This window comes from Mustelus asterias, unplaced genomic scaffold (genome assembly GCF_964213995.1).
Source record: "Mustelus asterias unplaced genomic scaffold, sMusAst1.hap1.1 HAP1_SCAFFOLD_375, whole genome shotgun sequence".
Classification (NCBI taxonomy): Eukaryota; Metazoa; Chordata; class Chondrichthyes; order Carcharhiniformes; family Triakidae; genus Mustelus; species Mustelus asterias.
Window position 1 is genome coordinate 35,003 of NW_027590331.1, and position 19,419 is coordinate 54,421.

The 19,419-nt window shown below is 48.7% G+C and overlaps 1 long non-coding RNA gene across 1 annotated transcript in view; it reads left to right on the forward strand.

The window, feature by feature from the left end:
- Positions 1-14,403: 14,403 nt before the first annotated feature.
- Positions 14,404-19,419, forward strand: part of LOC144486508 (uncharacterized) — a 57,972-nt gene continuing 52,956 nt past the window's right edge. Inside the window, exons 1-2 of the long non-coding RNA XR_013496277.1 lie at positions 14,404-14,498; positions 14,916-15,054. This is a non-coding gene — a long non-coding RNA (uncharacterized LOC144486508). The remainder of the gene's footprint in view (positions 14,499-14,915; positions 15,055-19,419) is intronic.

Here is a 19,419-nt window from a genome sequence, read left to right on the forward strand (position 1 = left end):
GGCAATTTTCCTTTCTCCAGCTTTGTTTCCTGGTTCCACAGTCTCCTGATCCCCATGGTATATCAGTTACTTGGGTGTTAGGTTTCTCTGATGCACATACTACACACTCTTTCCCATCACTGTTTCTCTGACCTGTATACTCAGCCCATTTCCACCATTTGTTTTTCTGCGCTTTTCCCCAAATAGTATTTGTGCTCACTAATCGTTCACGTTTTGTTCGTCTTAATACTCTATCTTCCTGATTCTGCACCCTTATGTCTTCTGTATCCCATTCTCCTTTTCTATGGGTCACGGAAGTCCCTAAGGGAAATAGTTTCCAAGTCCCAGGTGGGGAATGGGGCCCCTTCCCTGTCCTCACCTCCCTCGGCACCTTGACTAATAGGCTCAGGCTGGGCATTTGTATCATCAGCCAGCTCATGTACAGAACTACTTTCATCATCCTCTATTCTTTTTGTTCTTCCTTGGCTCTGTTCCTCCTCCCCACGATTCTCCCCGTGTATTTCTATTTCTTCCTCGCTATCACTTCTGTCCACTCTGTGTACTTCTTCAATTTCCCTTCTCTCCCCCACCCCTGGTACCGTTCTGGTACAATGGTTCAAGTGATACCACAGTGTACTGCCTTCTACTTGCAACGCCGTGGGAGACACTTTGGTGACTTCAAACGGTCCTTCTCGTCTCGGTTCGTTCCAACGTCTCCGGAACTTTCTGATGTATACTCGATCTCCAGGCTTGATCTGATGTTCTGTTACCGGATTCTCCTCCTCCTTGGCTTTTTCCTGTTCAAATATAGTTCTATGTATAACAGTTAATTGTTGTATATATTCTTTTGTGCTTTGATCTAAACATTCTAGCGTAGGACCTCCTGATCCCCTGATCTTAGGTACCGGCATTACTCTTCCTGTCATCATTTCATGAGGGCTCAAATGTGTGATTCTGTTTTCCTGACTCCTGTATTGCATTAGAGCCAATGGCAGAGCATCTATCCAGTTTTTCCCTGTTTCACTGCAAATTTTGCTTATTTTAGCCTTAAGGGTCCCGTTTGCTCTCTCCACCATTCCTTGGGATTGAGGATGATATACACATCCAAACTTCTGCTTTATTCGGAGTGCCGAGAGTGTCTCTCTCAGTGCCCTTCCTATAAAAGCAGATCCATTGTCTGAACTTAATTGCGTGGGTATGCCAAATCTTGGGATAATTTCTTTTGACAGGAAGTTAATCACCGTTCCAGATCCTTGATCTTTGGATGGCGTTGCTTCTATCCATCTGCTGAATCTATCAATAATCACTAACATGTATCTTTTCCCTCTTACCACCTTTCCCATATCCACATAGTCCATGCATAGATGTTTAAATGGTCCTTCAGGAATGGGTATATGCCCTATTGGGGCAGTAATGCCCTTCCTGATGTTATTCTGAGCACACACCTCACACTGACTTAGTATGTAGTCAATCGAGTTTTGCAGGTATGGTGACCAGAATCCTTCCTTCTTGATCTTTCTAGCCACTTCTCCTCTTGCACAGTGGTCCACTCCATGCGCTTCGCTAATTAGTACGGTTAGTAATGATGTGGGTGCTATGACTAATCCCTCCCCATTTCTCCATATCCTGTCCTGTTGTCCCTGTAGTGCTCCTCTATCTTTCCACATTGCCTTTTCAGCTACAGAGGTTTCCTCCTGTAACTGTGCTACATCCTCTAATGTGATGTGAGGTTCGATATCCCCCGTACCTGGCCCTGGGTGCGGCCTTGCTATTTCTACTGGGGCTATCGTAGCCTCAATGCATCCTGACGCTTCTTTAGCTGCCTTGTCGGCTTTGGTGTTTCCCTGTGTGATGCTGTCTGCTCCCTTTTTATGCGCCTGACACTTAATTATGGCTAATTCCCTTGGACCCATCATGGCCCTTATTAAAGCCCTGATTTGACCTTCGTGTTGTATTGGTCCTCCTCCGCTTTTCATAAATCCCCTTTGCTTCCATATTGCCCCGAACAGATGGCAGACCCCGTGGGCATAGGCCGAATCAGTATAAATTTCCACTGCTTCCCCGTTTGCTAACTCACATGCTCTGGTCAATGCTTTAAGCTCTGCCAGTTGGGCTGAACAGGGCTGTTCACATTTCTCTGCTTCTATGACTTCAAGTGTTTCCCCTTTCTGTTCAACTATGGCATAGCCTGCGTGGTTTCCTAAGTGATCCCTGTAACATGAGCCATCTACATACAGTATCCTTTTCCCTTCTGTCACTAGTCCCTCTGCTCTTAAATCTTTTCTCAGTTTCATTAATGTTTTTGCTTCTCTTAAGCATTCATGTTCTTCTCCTTCATGAGGTAATGGCATGTAATCAGCTGGATTTACTCTGTTGCACTTTATAATCGTGATATCTGGAAATGTAGTTAGCATTCGATAATGATGGATCCTAGCAGGTGTCAGCACAAATTTTCCTTGCTCAATCAATTCAGCTACCTTATGGTATACATGTATGTTTATCGGATATCCCATTGTGACCGTGGCTGCCTTTTCGTACGCCCACCAAGCTGCTGCCAGGCCTTGATAGCACGGAGGGTATCCCATCGCTACGTCGTCTAGCTTGGTACTGTAATATGCTACAGCCTGCCTTCGTCTACCCTTGCAATTTTCCTGCATTAACATTGCTGTAGCAAATCCGGCTTCTCTGTTACTCACAAATAAGTCAAAGGGCTTGTCATAGGTCGGTAATGCCAAGGCTGGTGCCTGTGCCATTTCTCTTTTCACGTTTTCAAATGCGTCTGAAGCATCTTTATCCCATTTTAGTTTGGCTTTTAATTCGTCACACCCTGCCTCCTCCATTATCTTTCGTAGTGCCTGCCTTTTTTCGGCATAGCTTTCCACCCATTCTGAACTGAATCCTGTCATTCCCAAAAATGTCATCATTTGTCCCACCGTCCGTGGTTTCGGAACTTTTAGTACTGCTTCTATTTGCTGTGAAGCTATCTCCTTCTGTCCTGCTGATATTTCTCTTCCCAAGTATTCTACCTTTTTCTGGCACAGCTGCAGCTTTTTCCTGGAAACTTTATGACCCCCTTCTGCTAACCTTTTCAATAGTTTTAAACTATCCTTCCTGCACTGTTCTTGTGTTCCTGTGCATAATAATAAATCATCCACATATTGTATCAGTGTTCCTTCCAACTGTATTCCTTCTAAATCTGCTCTCAACACCTGATTGAATACATGTGGGGAATGTTTAAATCCTTGGGGCATCCTATTGTATGTGTATTGTTTCCCCTCGTACGTAAATGCAAAGAGATACTGACTTTCTTGAGCTAGTGGCACACTAAAAAATGCCGAACATAGGTCTATTACAGTAAACCATCTACTTTCAGGTGGTATATTTGTCATCAAGGTATAAGGGTTTGGAACCTCTGCTGGCATATCTTCCACTACCTCATTAATTGCCCTTAGATCATGCACCAATCTCCATTTTTCTCCGTCCGCCTTTTTCACTGGTAGTAGCGGTGTATTACACCTGCTCCGGGTTTCTTTTAATACCCCTGCTTCTATCAATCCCTTAATCGTCCCTCTAATTCCTTCAATTGCTTCTGTCTTGATTGGGTACTGCGGCCTATACGGCCCCTGGCATCCTGTCTTTAATCTGACTTCAACTGGATTAGCGTTTTTGACCCTCCCTACATCCGTGTCCTGTCTGGACCACAACTCCTGCGGGAGGGAGTTCAAATCCTGCTCTAACCTCTCTCTCCACTCCAGTTCCTGTTTCTCGATTTGCACTCCTATTGTTATCTGCTTCGGTTTCCCAAGCATTTTAACATCCAAAATTATTTTCGTCATTTGTCCATTGCTGGACGTCCAAATATCTACATTGTCTGTCTGGACAAATTCTAAATCTTGTGCTCTCAACACCATTGGTCCTAGGTCTTTTGATCTGTATCCCGGATTCACTTTCAATGTGACATGTGGCTCCGCCCCAGATACAGAGAACCATTTGTTAACCCATTCATTCCTAACAATTGTGAGGGCTACTCCCTCTAGTCCGATTAAAATACTTCCTGACTTTATTTCCTGTTCTCGTCCTGCCTCCCTTTCCCATTTCTCCTGTATCTCAGGTTCCTGCCCTTCATCAAATATCATTGTACTGTGTAATTCTGTTCTTGGCCATTTGGCTTGTGGAACCCAAGTGTTTATAAGCTTTCCCCAAACTTCCCATATCTGTTTTTTAACTTGTTCCTCTATATCTCCCAACCAATATACATTAACCCCTTCCTTTCCTGGTATTTCAAGTGGATACATTCCCATCAAATCAATTCCTTGTTCAGTGCATTCTAATTTCAGTCCTAAACCTAGGATTGCATCCCTTCCCAATAGATTTAAAGGAGTTTTATCACATACTAAAATAGGTACATGGGTTGTCTTATTTCCAATGGTAACAGGCACCGGCGTCGTCATTCGAGCTAATGTTACTTTCCCCGAGAACCCCACAGTTTTTACAAACTGGTTTGACAATGGTAAGTGATCCGCATATTTCGTTTGCATGCACGTACATGTGGCGCCGGTGTCTATCATCATGGGGACCTCGATCCCTCCTACTCTAACGTTAACTATAGGTTCCTGCTCTGCAGTTTCTGTTATCTGTACGTACTGTCCTACCATTTCGGGGTTCTCTGGGCCTCCCTATGGGGAATTCTGATGGTTTACCGGCCCTTGAAACATCGGGATGCTGTTTGGCGATCCTTGGATCAGTTGTTGGCCTGTCTGCTGCTGGTTTTCTCCCTGTCTGGGGAAATTCCGCGGGCAATTCCTTTTTATGTGCCCTGCCTCCCCGCACCCCCAACACACACCTGAAGGGCCAGGCAGTGGTCCCTGTCTCGGAGTCTGATGATTAACCTGTCCCTGTCCTCTCTGATTCTGATAGGGTGGCCTACCACCTCCCTGTCCTTTCCCATTTCTATTCCAGTCAGTCTGACTTTGCAGGGCGTATGGGTTTTGATAATTTAGGCCATAGGCTCCTGGGTTCATGGACAGTGGGAAGGCAGAAATGTTATAGGTTATGACGGGCTGGCCTCCATCTCCGCTCCCCCCTTTGATTAGTGCAGGTATTTCCTCTGGCTTTTGCTCCACCATCATTGGTGCTATTTTTCTGGGTGCGAGATCCTCTTTTGCCTTCAGTTTATCCTTGCTTTTGATCTCCTCCAACTGTGCCTGAAGGAGTTTACGTTGTACCTCCTTCAGCTGTTTGTCTGCATTCTTTTCATCTTTGCGATGTCTCTCTACTGCATGGGCAACATAGTCCACAAACTCTCGGTAATTTTTTGAGTCCAAGCCCACCACTTCCTCCAGCCTTGTCTTAGCTGGGGCTGGCAAGCCCTCTAGGATTGCAGCCCGGAACATGGAGTTGGTCAGTGGGTCTATTAGAATGTCCCTCTCCGTGTCCCTTCTCCACCTTTTTAATTGATTCTCCACATACACCGCTGCATTCTCCTCCTCACCCAGTGGCTCTCCCTTTAGGGTTTTTACATCCATTCGATTGGGGTACATATCCCGCAGTGCCTGCCAGATGACTTGGCGGTACTGGTCCATTAGTGTCCCATCCACCGCTGGGTCATAAGCTGCGGTCGGGATGCCAGCACGTCTCATTACTTCCGCCATTTGGTCCATTCCTAGCACCTTTGTCAGGAGAGCTTTGATGTCGCCCAGTGCCATCCTTTTTCCCACCATTCCCGCCTCCAACTGTCCAATCCACCTTCCAGCCCCATCCAAAATATTGGGTAATTCATTAATTAAATTAGGCAAATCCTGACCTGACCAAGGGATATACTGCGGTCTGCCACCCTTCAGAATCACCGGGAATACCCTTTTCCCTCTCCTATCCACATCTGGAAACTTTACAGGTGGGTGCCTTTCCCGCCTTGATTTTCTTTGCACCCCTAACATTGATTGCCTCCCTTCGTCTTCACTACTCTCTTCTGTTTCTCCTTCCGTCTCTCTCGCCATTCTACCTTCCTCTGGGTGCTTCCACCTCCATCCTTGTGATGTCTCACTTGCATACTCGCAAAAATCATTTCCTGTTTTCCCCTCATATTTATTTCTAACATTTTCTCCTCCCTCTTCTCGTTCTTTTTCCTTTTCCATTACCTTCTTTGCCCATTCCAAAAGTTCTACCACCTTTACTTCATCCTCTAACTCCTTCCTCCTGAGATTCAGCTCCTCCAAAACCTCTTCTGTTTTCCTAGCTGCTTCCTCTATACCTTGTTTCTTTTCTCCCTCCTTTCGTGCCCATTCCTCCTTCGTCATCTGTTCTATGTCATATTCTCCCTCAAAATTCATTGTGCCTGATATAACTGGGTACAGTCCCGTGGAGCTCTGTTTCTCTAAGTATGGGGGTGGGGCTACGTTTGGATCTTCCAATTTTGCTTTTTCCTCAAGTTGTACTGGCATCTGCATTCTACCTCCCCTCCATACCCCTCTTCTCTCTTTCCCTTCTTGTTGGAATAGGGCTAATATCTCTAACTCCTTTTCTCGCTTCTCCCTTCTTTTGCTCGATTTATCCTTAATCTTATAGTTCTTTATCATTCCCTTCTGGTCCTCACACCTCTCTATGGACCATGTGCCTTCCTCCGGCCACTGTGTATTGGTCTTATTTGTTCTTTTGGCCCATTTTTTAGAGACGTGTTCTATATCTCCCCTAAGGGCTGGGAACTTATCCCCTAATATCTCCACTGGTGTCTTAACTTGGTGCGCCATTACTCGTCTTTTTGGATCACTGTCGCAATTTTTGTCACTTAGTCCGTCAGAGTTAGGTATCACAGTGATTATTACTTGCTGTATTGTTTTTCCGTGCTCAGTCCCCTGTTTACCTTTCCTTTGGATTTCTTTTGCCAATATCTGTAATTCTAACCGGGGTCCTGATATCCACTTCCCCGTAGTCCCCTGTCCCGGCACTATCTTCCTCTCCCGGGCCAGAGGGTAGTAGGTTTTCACTTGCTCGTCTATGTGTATGAGAATCCTGTATCGGTCAGATCCCTTTATTAATTTCTCTAGGGTTTCCAATTTTATTTCGTCTATCCAATTCCTATCGACTACTCTTTCCCAATTTACATACGGCCACTCATTCTTTATCTCCTCTAAGTTAATTATGTGTGTAATCTTTTTCCAATCCAGTGTTGCTTCCGTTTTTGTTATTTTTCAAAGATTAGTTATTTTCAATCTTGTCACCAGGCAGTTTTGTCAGGGTAATTTTTCAAGTTGTTAGTTATTACCCTACCTATATTCCGACTCTCTCTCTTATTTCTGTCCTTCACGCTGTTTTCTCAGACCAGTTTGTTCAAATTGGTCTTTTACTTCCTCTATTCTAGCTGCTACTCCCCTTTCCTGTGGTTAAAATCCACTCCTGTGCTTTTGGCTACTGTATTAGGTCAGAGAGTGATCTCTCACTGATCTCTCTCCCTCTCGGTTGACGTCCCTTACCCGAGGTCCTGGGTAGGTTTGGACTGGCAGATTTTCCCACACTTACTCTCTTCTGGGCAAGTCGTGACCTGAAAAACCCGCTCCAAACCGCTTGACTTAACCTAATTGCATTACTTTAGCTTTCGGCCTTTTTCCCGTCTCACTTTTTACCCACTCACAGACAATACAGTATTCGCAGCGCGCTTTTGCATGCAAAAATTCTGCTCTTCGGATCAGACTCAGTCTCTCAAAATTTTTACACAATTTGGTTTTACCTGTGCAGGATATCTTTTTGGGTTGGGGAGATCCAGGACCAGCAGAGAGCCGGGCGCACCGGGCCTCGAGAAAACCCCTTTCTGACAACAAGGATTTACATGCATGCAAGTCTGCTTACCTTGTTGACAGAAGGCCGGCTGGGGACTTCTCGGTTCCGGTTGGACCACCGTCTCCGCCACTCCTTCCAGATGCTTTTCTGGGCGATCTCTCACCAACCCTGCTAAGCAGCGCCAATTTTGTCGTGGTTCCCCAGGACGACAATTTATTCACATCAATTAAAACAGAGAGTCTGAGCAGCGATCTTCCAAGCAATAGACTTTATTTCTCAGCACAAGAGATAAAGTCGGGAACGTCCGGAACACTCCAAAGAGCCCTTGGGCTTACACTCTTTTATGTACATTTCAGCCTCATATCTCAAGATCCTCCTCTCCCTTTTACAGCCTGTCCTTGGTTGTTATCTTACCCTACAGCCCGACCTTTCTTTGGCCACCATTAGTTTTAGTTGACCCTTTATCTGTTTTCTTTGCAATTGGTCGCTCCCTGTTATATCTCGTTGTCTCTTAAACCATGGTGGTTATAACTCTTGCTCTTATCTGAACTTTTCTGTTTGTACAATAATCGTGGTTTTGTAAGCTAAGGCCGAATGTGTTTAGAAGAAAAAGACATTCTCTCTGCTAATTTATGGTCCACTAATGTGTTTAGAAGAAAAGACATTCTCTCTGCTGATTTATGGTCCACTATTAAGTTGAACCACCGAGCAGTCTTCCTTGTTTTCTTAAGTGACTATTGTCTGCTTTCCTTAATTAGTGATTGCTATATTACTTCTCTAGTTTCTCCACTTTGATCATATCGACTACACTTGATTATATTAGGTCACACGAAGTTATTTTAGGTTACATATCCATTTTCACTACTTATCTAAATCTGCTTTATTATTTCACTAAAACCTATGAATCTGAATTCCATACTAAACTCATACAATATCCAGTACAATTTCCCTTACAAGTGAATCTGAATTTCATACTAAACTCATACAATATCCAGTACAATTTCCCTTACACACCCTGTGTTACTGACTGTATCTGTACTGATGTTAATCCAGCTCCCTCACACTGTCACTCAGTATCCCCTCTCCCCCAGCACCCTGTGTTCCTCACTGTATCTCTGGGTGTGCAATTCCACAGATCCTTCAAGTTAACGTCACAGGGGGAGAAGCTGGTGAAGAAGGCATATGGCATGCTTGCCTTTATAGGACGGGGCATCGAGTATAAAAGTTGGGGTCTGATGTTGCAGATGTATAGAACGTTGGTTCGGCCGCATTTGGAATACTGCGTCCAGTTCTGGTCGCCACACTACCAGAAGGACGTGGAGGCTTTGGAGAGAGTACAGAGGAGGTTTACCAGGATGTTGCCTGGTATGGAGGGGCTTAGTTATAAGGAGAGATTGGGTAAACTGGGGTTGTTCTCCCTGGAAAGACGGAGGATGAGGGGAGACTGAATAGAGGTGTATAAAATTATGAAAGGCACAGATAGGGTGAACGGTGGGAAGCTTTTCCCCAGGTCGGTGGTGACGTTGACGAGGGGTCACAGGTTCAAGGTGAAGTGGGGGGAGGTTTAACACAGATATCAGAAGGACATATTTTACACAGAGGGTGGTGGGGGCCTGGAATGCGCTGCCAGGCAAGGTGGTGGAGGCGGACACACTGGGAACGTTTAAGACTTATCGAGATAGCCACATGAACGGAGTGGGAATGGAGGGATACAAAAGAATGATCTAGTTTGGACCAGGGAGCGGCACGGGCTTGGATGGCCGAAGGGCCTGTTCCTGTGCTGTTTTGTTCTTTGTTCTTTGTTCAACTGATGTTAACCCAGCTCCCTCACACTCAGTCGCCCCCCCTTCTCCAGCCACTGTGTTACTGACTGTATCTGGACTGATGTTAGTCCAGCTCCCTCACACTGTCACTTAGTAACCCCTCTCCCCCAGCACCCTGTGTTACTGACTGTATCTGTACTGATGTTAATCCAGGTCCCACACACTGTCACTCAGTAACCCCTCTCCCCCAGCACCCTGTGTGACTGACTGTATCTGTACTGATGTTAATCCAGCTCCCTCAGTGTCACCAAGTAACCCCTCTCCCCCAGCACCCTGTGTTACTGACTGTATCTCTACTGATGTTAATAAAGCTCCCTCACACTGTCACTCAGTAACCCCTCTCCCCCAGCACCCTGTGTTCCTGACTGTATCTCTCCTGATGTTAATCCAACTCCCTCAAATTATCACTCAGTATCCCCGCTCCACCCAGCACCCTGTGTTACTGACTGTGTCGCTGCGAATGTTTGTCCAGCTCCCTCACACTGTCACTGAGTAACCCCTCTCCCCAGCACCCTGTGTTACTGACTGTGTCTCTACTCATGTTAATCCAGCTCCCTCAGTGTCACCAAGTAACCCCTCTCCCCCAGCACCCTGTGTTACTGACTGTATCTGTACTGATGTTAATCCAGTTCCCTCACACTGCCACTCAGTAACCCCTCTCCCCCAGCACCCTGTGTTACTGACTGTATCTGTACTGATGTTAATCCAGCTCCCTCACACTGTCACTCAGTAACCCCTCTCCCCCAGCACCCTGTGTTACTGACTGCATCTGTACTGATGTTAATCCAGCTCCCTCACACTGTCACTCAGTAACCCCTCTCCCCCAGCACCCTGTGTTACTGACTGTATCTCTACTGATGTTAATCCAGCTCCCTCACACTGTCACTCAGTAACCCCTCTTCCCCAGCACCCTGTGTTACTGACTGTATATCTACTGATGTTAGTCCTGCTCCCTCACACTGTCACTCAGTAACCCTCCTCCCCAGCACCCTGTGTTACTGACTGTATCTGTACTGATGTTAATCCAGCTCCCTCACACTGTCACTCAGTAAACCCTCTCCCCCCAGCACCCTGTGTTACTGACTGTGTCTGTACTGATGTTAATCCAGCTCCCTCACACTGTCACTCAGTATCCCCTCTCCCCCAGCACCCTGTGTTACTGACTGTATCTGTACTGATGTTAATTCAGCTCCCTCACACTGTCACTCAGTAACCCCTCTCCCCCAGCACCCTGTGTTACTGACTGTATCTGTACTGATGTTAATCCAGCTCTCTCACACTGTCACTCAGTAAGCCCTCTCCCCCAGCTCCCTGTGTTACTGACTGTATCTGTACTGATGTTAATCCAACTCCCTCACACTGTCACTCAGTAACCCCTCTCCCCCAGCACCCTGTGTTACTGACTGTATCTGTACTGATGTTAATCCAGCTCCCTCACACTGTCACTCAGTAACCCCTCTCCCCCAGCACCTGTGTTACTGACTGTATCTGTACTGATGTTAATCCAGCTCCCTCACACTGTCACTCTGTAACCCCTCTCCCCAGCACCCTGTGTTACTGACTGTATCTCTACTGATGTTAATACAGCTCCCTCACACTGTCACTCAGTAACCCCCTCCCCCAGCACCCTGTGTTCCTGACTGTATCTCTCCTGATGTTAATCCAACTCCCTCAAATTATCACTCAGTAACCTCTCTCCCCCAGCACCCTGTGTTACTGACTGTATCTGTACTGATGTTAATCCAGCTCCCTCACACTGTCACTCAGTAACCCCTCTCCCCCAGCACCCTGTGTTACTGACTGTGTCTCTACTCATGTTAATCCAGCTCCCTCAGTGTCACCAAGTAACCCCTCTCCCCCAGCACCCTGTGTTACTGACTGCATCTGTACTGATGTTAATCCAGCTCCCTCACACTGTCACTCAGTAACCCTCTCCCCCCAGCACCCTGTGTTACTGACTGTATCTCTACTGATGTTAATCCAGCTCCCTCACACTGTCACTCAGTAACCCCTCTCCACCCAGCACCCTGTGTTACTGACTGTATCTCTACTGATGTTAATCCAGTTCCCTCACACTGTCACTCAGTAACCCCTCTCCCCAGCGCCGTGTTACTGACTGTATCTCGACTGATGTTAATCCAGCTCCCTCACACTGTCACTCAGTAACCCCTCTCCCCCAGCACCCTGTGTTACTGACTGTATCTGTACTGATGTTAATCCAGCTCCCTCACACTGTCACTCAGTATCCCCTCTCCCCCAGCACCCTGTGTTACTGACTGTATCTGTACTGATGTTAATCCAGCTCCCTCACACTGTCACTCAGTAACCCCTCTCCCCCAGCACCCTGTGTTACTGACTGTATCTGTACTGATGTTAATCCAGCTCTCTCACACTGTCACTCAGTAACCCCTCTCCCCCAGCTCCCTGTGTTACTGACTGTATCTGTACTGATGTTAATCCAGCTCCCTCACACTGTCACTCAGTAACCCCTCTCCCCCAGCACCCTGTGTTACTGACTGTATCTGTACTGATGTTAATCCAGCTCCCTCACACTGTCACTCAGTAACCCCTCTCCCCCAGCACCCTGTGTTACTGACTGTATCTGTACTGATCTTAATCCAGCTCCCTCACACTGTCACTCTGTAACCCCTCTCCCCAGCACCCTGTGTTACTGACTGTATCTCTATGGATGTTAATACAGCTCCCTCACACTGTCACTCAGTAACCCCTCTCCCCCAGCACCCTGTGTTACTGACTGTTTCTCTCCTAATGTTTATGTACTTCAGCAGTCACGGGCATTCAGCCTTGGATCTTCAGGTTAGCGTTCTCCAAGGCGGCCTTCACGACACACGACAGCGCAGAGTCGCTGAGCAGAAAACGATAGCCAAGTTCCCCACACACGAGGACGGCCTCAACCGGGATATTGGGTTCATGTCACACTATTTGTAGCCCCCACAGCTTGCCTGGACCTGCAAAGTTTCACTGGCTGTCTTGTCTGGAGACAATACTCATCTTTTTAGCCTGTCTTAATGCTCTCTCCACTCACGTTCTTTGTATCTTAAAGACTTGATTAGCTGTAAGTATTCGCATTCCAACCATTATTCATGAAAATTGAGTCTGTGTGTTTATAAGCCCTGTCTGTGAACAGAATTTCCACTCACCTGAAGAAGGGGCTTGGAGCTCCGAAAGCTTGTGTGGCTTTTGCTACCAAATAAACCTGTTGGACTTTAACCTGGTGTTGTTAAACATCTTACTGTGTATGGCTTTAGCCAGTGCATTATAACGGTTGGAATGTGAGTCTTTACAGGTAAGCAAGTCTGAAAGGTACAGACAATGTGAGTGGAGAGAGGGTTAAGCAGCGGTGAAAGATGTGTATTGTCTCCAGACAGGACAGTTAGTGAGATTCTGCAAGGCCAGGCAAGTCGTGGGGGTTACAGATAGAAACATAGAAAACTACAGCACAAAACAGGCCCTTCGGCCCCACAAGTTTTGCCGAACATATCCCTACCTTTTAGGCCGACCTATAACCCTCCATCCTATTAAGTCCCATGTACTCATCCAGGAGTCTCTTAAAAGACCCTATTGAGTTTGCCTCCATCACCACTGACGGCAGCCGATTCCACTCGCCCACCACCCTCTGTGTGAAAAAACTGCCCCTAACATTTCCCCAGTACCTACCCCCCCCCCCCCCCCCAGCAACTTGAACCTGTGTCCTCTCATAGCAGCCATTTCCACCCTGGGAAAAAGCCTCTGAGCCTCTCAACACCTTATATACCTCTATTAGGTCTCCTCTCATCCTACGTCTCTCCAAGGAGAAAAGACCGAGCTCCCTCAGCCTAACCTCAAATGACATGCCACTCAATCCAGGCAACATCCTTGTAAATCGCCTCTGCACCCTTTCAATCTTTTCCACATCCTTCCTGTCATGAAGCAACCAGAACTGAGCACAGTACTCCAAGTGGGGTCTGACGAGGGTCTTATATAGCTGCATCATTATCCCCGGACTCCTGAACTCAATCCCTCGATTGATAAAGGCCAGCACACCATACGCCTTCTTAACCACCTCCTCCACCTGCGGGGCCAATTTTAGAGTCCTATGGACCCGGACCCCAAGGTCCTTCTGATCCTCTACCGTACTCAGAGTCTTTCCCTTTATATTGTACTCCTTCATCCCATTTGACCTGCCAAAATGGACCACGACGCATTTATCTGGGTTGAAGTCCATCTGCCACTTCTCCGCCCAGTGTTGCATCCTATCTATGTCCCTCTGTAACTTCTGACATCCCTCCAGACTATCCACAACCCCACCAACCTTCGTGTCATCGGCAAACGTACCAACCCATCCCTCCGCTTCCTCATCCAGGTCATCCAGATAGTGTGACATGAACCCACGATGGCGGTTGGGGCCGTCCTCATGTGTGTGGAACTTGACTATCAGTCTCTGCTCAGTGACTCTGCGCTGGCGTGTGTGGTGAAGGCAGCCTTGGAGAACGCTTCCCCAAAGACTCACATTCCAACCATTATTGTGTAAATTGAGTTGTTGTCTCTGTCGGCCCTGTTTGTGAACACATCTCCCACTCCCCTGATCAAGGAGCAGTGCTCCGAAAGCTCGTGTCTTGTGCTGCCAAATAGACCTGTTGACCTTTAACCTGGTGCTGTGGCCCCGCCCACCATCTCACACCGTCACAATGCCCGGCTGATTGACGGCAGCTCCGGACCAATAGGAGGAGAAGGGGGCGGGGCTGGATTACCGAGCAGGAGGGGCTAGTCCTCCAACCAATCGGAGTGAATGAGGGGCGGGGCTGGGAGTGGAGCATGCGCAGTGTGCGGGATGCCAATGGGTGATTTGATGTGCAGTGAGTGGAATGGCGGCTCGGGGGGAGCGATGGATCCGGCGGGTGGGCGGAGAGGATTCATAACCAGGTTTGTGTACAGCGGAAACTCAGAGAATGAAATCGCCGGTTCCCCGTTTGGACCCAGCGGGAGCCCAGTATTGTTCCCCGTTTCTGCCCCGAGTTCACCGCCGCCATGTTTCCAGCGGGGCTGTGCGCCTGCGCCGCCGCCATCTTTGTGAGGGGCAATGTGAAGTGAGCGTATGCCTAGTGCCATGTTTGTGAGGGGCAATGTCAGGAGAGCGCATGCCCAGTGCCATCTTGGTCTGGGTTTGACCAAAGGGCAGAGGTTAAAGGTGAGAGTGTTTCAGAGGGGATGTGGGGACAATGTTGAGGGGGGGCTGAAGAAGGGGCTTGCAGCTCCGAAAGCTTGTTTGGCTTTTGCTACCAAATAAACCTGTTGGACTTTAACCTGGTGTTGTTAAACTTCTTACTGTGTCTTCCCCAGTCCAACGCCGGCATCTCCACATCATGACAGATTGTTGAGCAGACTGTGTTGCAAATCTGGAACTCGCTGCCTGAGTGGCTGTTGGAGGCAGGGACTCTCTGATTGAAGAAGCTTCTGGACAAACACATCAATACACAAGGTATCGTCGCTGATAGTCCAAGTACATTGATTGGACTCAATTGGTATTGAGGGGGCGAGTTGTGGGGGGAAGTGGGGCAAGGGGGAGGGGTTGAAGGGTGCGAGAGGTTGTGGGGAGTGGGTGAGGGGTTGTGGGGGGGGTTGAAGGTTGTGGGGAGGGGGTGAGGGGTTGCGGGGGGCAAGGGATGAGGGGTGGTGGGGGAAGGTAAGTTTGCTGATGACACAAAGGTTGGTGGATTTGTGGATAGCGATGAGGACCATCAGAGGATACAGCAGGATATCGATCAGTCCAAGACTTGGGCAGAGAGGTGGCAGATGGAGTTTCGTCTGGGCAAGTGTGAAGTAATGCATTTTGGAAGGTCTAACACAGATAGGAAACTTACAGTAAATGGCAGAACCCTTCAGAGTATTGATAGGCAGAGGGATCTGGGTTTCCAGGTACACAGGTCACTGAAAGCGGCAATGCAGCTGGAGAAGGTATTCAAGAAGGCATACGGCATGCTTGCCTTCATCGGCCGGGACATTGAGTTTAAAAATTGGCAAGTCGTGTTGCAGCTTTATAGAAGCTTAGTTAGACCGCACTTGGAATATAGTGTTCAATTCTGGTCGCCACACCAGCACAAGGATGTGGAGGCTTTGGAGAGGGAATAGAAAAGATTTACCAGGATGTGGTCTGGTCTGGAAATCAGCCTCCCACCATTCATTTGTTTATTTCTATGATTCAGGAATCCCAGTGGGTTGTGGCTGAGGCTTTTTTCCAAAGAGTGGGAGCTGAGAACTGAGCTCACACTGGAGACTCTGTGTCTTTTTTCACTGCACCGCCCCCCCTTGCTTTGCTTTGCTTTCAATCAATTTATTGTGTTCCCTCGCACTCTTTCCTGTCCCCATCACTCTCTTCACTATCACTCCCACGCACTCTCAATTTCTCTCTCCAGACCTTCATCCTCCCCCTGCCTCACTCATGCCCTTCAGAGACGGAAATATGCCGTCCTTACCTGGTCTGGTCTACATGCCATTCCAGAGCCACAGCAACATGTCTGACTCTAAACTGTCCTCCCAAATTGCATAGCAAGCCATTTTGTTCAAGGGCACAGTGGGTTAACACTGCTGCCTCACAGTGACACGGTGACACAGTGGGTTAACACTGCTCCCTCACGGTGACACAGTGGGTTAACACTGCTGCCTCACAGTGACACGGGTGACACAGTGGGTTAACGCTGCTGCCTCACAGCGACACGATGACACAGTGGGTTAACACTGCTGCCTCACAGTGACACGGTGACACAGTGGGTTAACACTGCTGTCTCACAGTGAAACGGTGACACAGTGGGTTAACTCTGCTGTCTCACAGTGACACGGTGACACAGTGGGTTAACACTGCTGCCTCACAGTGACACGGTGACACAGTGGTTAACACTACTGCCTCACAGTGACACGGTGACACACTGGGTTAACACTGCTGTCTCACAGCGACACAGTGGGTCAACACTGCTGCCTCACAGTGACACGGTGACACAGTGGGTTAACACTGCTGCCTCACAGTGACACGGTGACACAGTGGTTTAACACTGCTCCCTCACAGTGACACAGTGGGTTAACACTGCTGTCTCACAGTGACACGGTGACACAGTGGGTTAACACTGCTGCCTCACAGCGACACGGTGACACAGTGGGTTAACACTGCTCCCTCACAGTGACACAGTGGGTTAACACTGCTGTCTCACAGTGACACGGTGACACAGTGGGTTAACACTGCTGTCTCACAGTGACACGGTGACACAGTGGGTTAACACTGCTGTCTCACAGTGACACGGTGACACAGTGGGTTGACACGGTGACACAGTGGGTTAACACTGCTCCCTCGCAGTCACACGGTGACACAGTGGGTTAACACTGCTGCCTCACGGTGACACAGTGGGTTAACACTGCTGCCTCTCAGTGACACGGTGACACAGTGGGTTAACACTGCTGCCTCACAGTGACACGGTGACACAGTGGGTTAACACTGCTGTCTCACAGTGACACGGTGACACAGTGGGTTAACACTTCTGCCTCACAGCGACACGGTGACACAGTGGGTTAACACTGCTGTCTCACAGCGACACGGTGACACATTGGGTTAACACTGCTGCCTCACAGTGACACGGTGACACAGTGGGTTAACACTGCTGCCTCACAGCGACACGGTGACACAGTGGTTAACACTGCTGTCTCACAGCGACACGGTGACACATTGGGTTAACACTGCTGCCTCACAGTGACACGGTGACACAGTGGGTTAACACTGCTGCCTCACAGTGACACGGTGACACAGTGGGTAAACACTGCTGTCTCACAGTGACACGGTGACACAGTGGGTTGACACGGTGACACAGTGGGTTAACACTGCTCCCTCGCAGTGACACGGTGACACAGTGGGTTAACACTGCTGCCTCACGGTGACACAGTGGGTTAACACTGCTGCCTCTCAGTGACACGGTGACACAGTGGGTTAACACTGCTGCCTCACAGTGACACGGTGACACAGTGGGTTAACACTGCTGTCTCACAGTGACACGGTGACACAGTGGGTTAACACTTCTGCCTCACAGCGACACGGTGACACAGTGGGTTAACACTGCTGCCTCACAGCGACACGGTGACAGAGTGGGTTAACACTGCTGTCTCACAGCGACACGGTGACACATTGGGTTAACACTGCTGCCTCACAGTGACACGGTGACACAGTGGGTTAACACTGCTGCCTCACAGTGACACGGTGACACAGTGGGTTAACACTTCTGCCTCACAGTGACACGGTGACACAGTGGGTTAACACTGCTGCCTCACAGTGACACGATGACACAGTGGGTAAACACTGCTGTCTCACAGTGACACAGTGACACAGTGGGTTAACACTGCTGCCTCACAGTGACACGGTGACACAGTGGGTTAACACTGCTGTCTCACAGTGACACGGTGACACAGTGGTTAACACTGCTGCCTCACAGTGACACGGTGACACAGTGGTTAACACTGCTGCCTCAAAGTGACACGGTGGCACAGTGGGTTAACACTGCTGCCTCTCAGTGACACGGTGACACAGTGGGTTAACACTGCTGTCTCACAGTGACACGGTGGCACAGTGGGTTAACACTGCTGTCTCACAGTGACACGGTGACACAGTGGGTTAACACTGCTGTCTCACAGTGACACGGTGACACAGTGGGTTAACACTGCTGCCTCTCAGTGACACGGTGACACAGTGGGTTAACACTGCTGTCTCACAGTGACACGGTGACACAGTGGGTTAACACTGCTGTCTCACAGTGACACGGTGACACAGTGGGTTAACACTGCTCCCTCACAGTGACACAGTGGGTTAACACTGCTGTTTCACAGTGACACGGTGACACAGTGGTTAACACTGCTGTCTCACAGTGACACGGTGACACAGTGTGTTAACACTGCTGCCTCACAGTGACACGGTGACACAGTGGGTTAACACTGCTGCCTCACAGTGACACGGTAGCACAGTGGGTTAACACTGCTGCCTCACAGTGACACGGTGACACAGTGGGTTAACACTGCTGTCTCACAGTGACACGGTAGCACAGTGGGTTAACACTGCTGCCTCACAGTGACACGGTGACACAGTGGGTTAACACTGCGGTCTCACAGTGACACGGTAGCACAGTGGGTTAACACTGCTGTCTCACGGTGACACAGTGGGTTAACACTGCTGCCTCACAGTGACACGGTTACACAGTGGGTTAACACTGCTGTCTCACCGTGACACAGTGGGTTAACACTGCTGTCTCACGGTGACACAGTGGGTTAACACTGCTGTCTCACAGTGACACGGTAGCACAGTGGGTTAACACTGCTGTCTCACGGTGACACAGTGGGTTAACACTGCTGCCTCACCGTGACACGGTTACACAGTGGGTTAACACTGCTGTCTCACAGTGACACAGTGGCACAGTGGGTTAACACTGCTGCCTCACAGCGACACGGTGGCACAGTGGGTTAACACTGCTGTCTCACAGTGACACGGTGACACAGTGGGTTAACACTGCTGCCTCTCAGTGACACGGTGACACAGTGGGTTAACACTGCTGTCTCACAGTGACACGGTGGCACAGTGGGTTAACACTGCTCCCTCACAGTGACACAGTGACACAGTGGTTAACACTACTGTCTCACAGTGACACGGTGACACAGTGGGTTAACACTGCTGCCTCACAGTGACACGGTAGCACAGTGGGTTAACACTGCTGCCTCACTGTGACACAGTGGTTAACACTGCTGTCTCACAGCGACACGGTGACACAGTGGGTTAACACTGCGCCCTCACAGTGACACAGTGGGTTAACACTGCTGCCTC